Genomic DNA, 5,559 nt, shown 5'->3' with positions numbered 1-5,559 from the left:
TTATCAGGATAAAATTACTTGATGTTTCCAATGTTTAAAATGAATTTAGTGACCTTAGTGCAAAAATATTACATTTTAAAAGCCAAACACTGCCATTATTTTCCCTTCAGGATGCCACAGACAGTTCGGAATGTTTTATCATTGCTTACATGTCTCAGAAACCTTATCTTTTATTTGACATTGCAGGTGCGTCGATGATAGGATTCGGAAACTGTGTAAGATGGTTAAAGGAAACAATTAATTAGCATTTAAAGAAAAGAGCTCCCTAAGAAACCTTTTAAACAGAGAATAAGCTGATGATGTAACAGGTGATAGTAAGCAGTTCTGGAATAGAATTGAAGGAGATGAATAAAGAGAGTGAAAGGAATTTAAATATCGGGAAACAAATGAGGAAATATTGCAAAATATTAGAATTACTGAAGTTGTGTATATATCCTCATTTGAAATTTGACAGTCTTGTAATTCTGTACTTGTTATATCTCATTATTCTACTTATAAAACGTGTACCTGCACGGGTTTCCTAAGCCGTTGGATAATCTACCTTTACCATTTTCTTTCTGAAGGTGTTAACACAGAGAAAAGCAGGAAACAGCCGAGATCCTGCTCTCTGTTGTGGCTTAGCCTCAAGTGAAGAAACGCAAGTATTGTGCACGCAGGATCCAAACGCTCACAAAAAAGATTCATGGTGATATTCTCAGAAGAAATTAATACAGCCTCAGAGAACTTGTGAGAAGCATGTCCGAAAGATGATTTTATTTTGGTAATTGTTGTATTTTAAATGCTTTCATTTTCTCCTTTTGATGTCTTTTATCTTACTTACAGATGCTATTACTCATAAAATATGCTATTTCAATCCACAAGGCTGTAGCTGTGAATGAAACCTAATATTCTCATCTAGAAGTAGATAAGGAGATGCAAATCTCCTGCTTCACAGTGTAAGCTGATTACCGCAGGGGTCAGAAAGCTAGTTTCCACTTCCTTTCAGTACAAGCTATGATATTTTCTTTAACTGACCAGACATCTTGTCTTTCCTTTATTCAGTCCAGGCGTCTGATTGGCAGCCTGTCTCAGTGGTTTACATGGTGGACTAGGAATTCTGTGGCTTGCGCGTGGTGGCAGGACTTTAGGGTGAGGCCATGAGGAGTGACCACAAACATCATTCACTAAGTGTTTACTGAATAACTACTATGTACGAGGCTCTGCCACAACAATGAGCAGGACGGATGAGCTCTCTGCATGCATGCACCCATAGGGGCCACAGGAAGCAAAGCACACACATTCATTAGCTCAATACCCACAGAGTGAGTGATGGTGTAAAACCTATCAGTGTGAGACTGTGGGACACAGACCCTCTACAGGCTGTGGACAGCACATTTATGCTTCATCAAATCCCTCAGGCTGGACAGAGCTGGCATCTGGAGAACAGAGAGGAAGCCAGTGGGATCACATCACAGGTGGGGTTGGTGAAATGGTCAGGGCGCAATCCTGCCGGGCCTTCAAGGCAATGGAAGGAGTTCAGATTTTATTCAAAATGCGGTGGACAGCCATAAAATGGCTCTGCAGGGGAATGATTGCATTTTACGAATAAGAAGATGACCATTAAGCACTGTTGCCTTGGTGGAGGAGTGACTAAACATCACTGGATGGAAATGGAGACTGCTGACCCGGGTGCTCCATTTGGCTGATAACACACATCAATAGTGATGTGACCCTGAGAAAGTCACTGACTCTCTTTCCCCCTTATTCACTTGTTTTCAAATGGGGATAGAGAGGCAGAGTAAAAGAGAGAAGGAAACAGGAGAGATTAAAAAAAGAAAACCTCAATGCTTACAGATGAAAATTTCAGACAGTAAATTGAAATAACAAACAACTGAGAATTCAGTAATAAAAGCCTTAAAGCAAGACTTAAAGCATCTCAGTCCACACTCAGGAAAAACCCCACGGAGGATACATAGAAAAGAATCTAGAAATCTGTTAGAATCATTGCCTTGGTTCCTTTGGTTAAGGGTTAATATCAGGGCCCTAGGGAAGAAAAATTCACGAATGATGCTAGAATCTACTCTATGTCCTTTAGATTTAGTTGTACATAAGTGTATGCACAGCAAAAATTCACTGGCACACATGTTCCAACTGCAAAAACATTGAAATACTCCCACAGTGGCTGGTAAATAACCATGACCCCAGCCCTCCAGTGTCAACTCCCACCACCAGGACCATGCAGGTCTTCCACAATCTGGCAACTAAAGGTTGACACCTGGCTTAGCAAAGTGTCTCAAGGAACCTGCTCAGTGTCATTTCTGATTTTTTAGTGCCTGGACCTATAGGCGTATTGTCCTATTGCTGTTATAACAAATAACCACAAACTCAGTGGTGTAGAATACAAATTTGTTATCATACAGTTCTGGAGGTCAGAAGTCCAAAGCCGGTCTTAATGGGCTAAAACACACAAACAAACAAAGAAATACTCAGCAATCCTTCTGGAGGCTCTAGAAGGAAATTTGTTTCCTTGCCTTTTCCAGCTTGTAGAAGTTGCCTGCATCTTATGGCTCCTGGCCCCTTCCTCCATATGCAAGGCGGTAATGCATCCTCAGATCTCTCTCCTTCTCTGGCCTCCCTGCTGTTCTCTTACAAGGACACTTGTAATTCCCTTGGGCCTACCTGGATAAGTTAAGATGATCTCACTATCTCAAAATCTTTAACTTAAATCACATCTTCAAAGTCCCTTTTGCCATGTAAAATGACATAGAGGTTTCAGGGATTAGATGCAGATATCTTCGGAGGCCATTATTCTGACTACCACAGTGGTTAGATATTTTAAATATCATATAATAATAAGTTACGTTAGAATGCTCATAAAATAAAACTTAGTGTGTCATAGTCAAAAACTGAGATACAAGTGGACAGAATCTATCATATAGGAAAAAACGGAACGTGGGTCCATATCTTAAGAACTTTCTGAAATACTGCAGACCTTTAATTTTCCTATCTAGTTTAGTAGTTCTCAGTATCAAAGAGATGAAATAGTTAAAAGGAAAAGAAGAGTTGAGGGCAATATAGAAAGATGGAGTAAGGAAGAGGGAGAAAGAATACAAATACAAATTTGTGTGTCCAAATCTCCTGTAAGGACTGAGGAGGGGAAGAGCAAGGACCCCCAAGTGAATGGATCCCAGCGAGGGCAAGAGGGGACCCCAGAAACTGATGGTGGGATTGCACCATGTAATGTCCAATCCGTCCAGGGTCAATTGTCTCTCCGTCTCGCATACTCAGGCACAAAGCAAGTGAAAAAATGACAATTTAAATTTCCCCTGTGATTTAATGCCCATGGAACTACATGGGATTGGTTTGATGAGGTTTGGGGAAATTTGAAGATGGGTAAGGGACAGCTAATCCTAGAGGGCGGGACCATATCTGGTGGGTCTTTGTATATCAAAATGCCTTGTATGCGGTGAGAGCAAGCATCCTGAAATAAAATCCAGGAGCCACAACAGACTGTCAGCTCCGTGAAGAAGCACCTGTTGGTCTTGTCACCACCGATTCCGAGATTTTGGAACAGTGCCAGGCAAAGAGCAGGTACCCAGTAACTCTGTGTTAGACGAATAAAAGAAAAATGAATGTATGAAAAGGTTTGGTGTAAACAACAGGTTTTCTTTTTTTTTTTTTTTTGCATAGGCAATGAACACGTAAACATTCTTTTTAATAACCAGGAAATGCTGGAAACCATTAATTCAATGTATTGACATTTTGATGCATTGTATCAGAACCTAAGTGATCAAATGAATGACACACCTATATTCCTGTCTATAAATACGGTTGCCAGATTTAGCAAATAAAAATACCAGGTGCTCAGTTAAATGTGAATGTCCGATAAACAATGAAGAATTTTTTAGCATAAGTGCGTCCCAAATATTGTATGACAATCTAGCTATAAAGTCATATTGTATCATATTTTAGATAAATCGTAATTTTGTAAGGACGTTATGCTCTTAATGATGGTATTATTAAGGAAGGAAAAGGAAGTGCTTTCACTAGATTGTGTTCAAAATGGGGATAGAAGGCTGTGTTGCACTGTAGTGTTTAAAAGCATCCTTGTCTGTGAGCAAGTGCCCGCGGAGGAGGGCTGAAATTCAGCTTCTCATGAATTCTGCAGAGCTACCAGGGAACAGTAATCAACACCGATAAAATCTAGAGGGAAGGTCAGTGAGGCAGGTAAGAGCTGCTGCGTCCATGTCCATACTACCTAAAGCACACACAGCTCCACAAAGCAGGACCAAGCGGGGCCGGGAAAGAGCAAGAGAGAAAAACGGAATCACCCTCTGCGGGTTTCATTAGATTGCCTTTAGGGAAAAAACCCTCATCAGCCCCAACGGCAACTTGAATTTTACGTGCATGTTGTGCTTGCTTATACTATGCGATAGAGCTGAGCATGTCCTATGTACTAAGTGGTCTGTTTTCATAATGCTCAGCTGCTGGTGGAGTAATTCACTGTTTTTCTTAAAAGGGCCATGGTGTTGCTGTGTTCATTTGTGCCAGATCTGAGGAATCTCTATCGAAGCCTTTTTTTTTCCACTAGGCATTTTAGATGCTACCTGGCTGTTAGGCCTGAAAATACCAGATGGAGCTTGGGAGCAGAGCAGGCACTGTTGTCATAGAAACGAGATGCTATCCCAGCTCTATGCAGCCGCCATTTTTTTTTCTTTCACTGTGTGGAGCTCTGATAGGAACAAGTACTGATAAAATATAGAGATTCCCCCTCCCCCCACACACTCACCTACCTTGGAAAATAGACCTACATTTCAAATGTTGCACAGATAATTCATTAATACATCCCGCAGTGGACCAACTATGGAAAACTGGAAAACTATGGAAAACTTTTACTATTGAAAAACTGACTTGATTTCCAGGTCTTCTAATCAGAGTACATCTGGGAAGCCCACGCCTTGACATCATCTTTTTTCCTCTAAATGTGATGCATTTGTCCTAACCCCAAATGAGACAATATCCTTTGTAGCCAGGGGAGCTCAGCTTTGCGATTCCTGGAAAATGCAACCTAAGTGTTCGTAATCATTCTGCAATGTCTCTACTCAGCAGGAGAATGGGGAGTAACCTCTCGGGGTGTGATGGATCCTTGTGGCTTGCTGTCCGAGCTTGAGGGATACAGTTATTGGCCAGGGTCCCAGACTGCTGCCTGTTCTCTTGGGCAGCTGTTGCATCCTCAAGGGAATGTGACTGTGAGCAAAGTGCTCAACACAGATGGGGCAGTAGTAGTATTTTCTAGAGACAAGGCTGCTTTTGTGTCCGTCTACCCTTGGGAACAGGGTAAATCTTAGGGCCTTGAAGCTGTGGCTCAAAGAGTTGTGTTTAGCAACAAAGGACTATTAAAATTGACATGGTTCAGGGCAGTGGTTTCTCCTGTATTCATTTCCTATTGCTACCGTAACAAATTACCACACATAGTGACTTAAAACAACACAAATTTATTCTTTTACAGTTTTTAAGGTCAAAAGTTTAAAATCTGTTTCACTGGGCTGAAGTCAAGATGCCAGCAGGGCTTGCTCCTTC

Source organism: Neophocaena asiaeorientalis, unplaced genomic scaffold (assembly GCF_003031525.2).
Source record: "Neophocaena asiaeorientalis asiaeorientalis breed wild unplaced genomic scaffold, Neophocaena_asiaeorientalis_V1.1 scaffold85, whole genome shotgun sequence".
In the NCBI taxonomy this organism is placed as follows: Eukaryota; Metazoa; Chordata; class Mammalia; order Artiodactyla; family Phocoenidae; genus Neophocaena; species Neophocaena asiaeorientalis.
Note: the sequence above shows the minus strand (reverse complement) of the source record.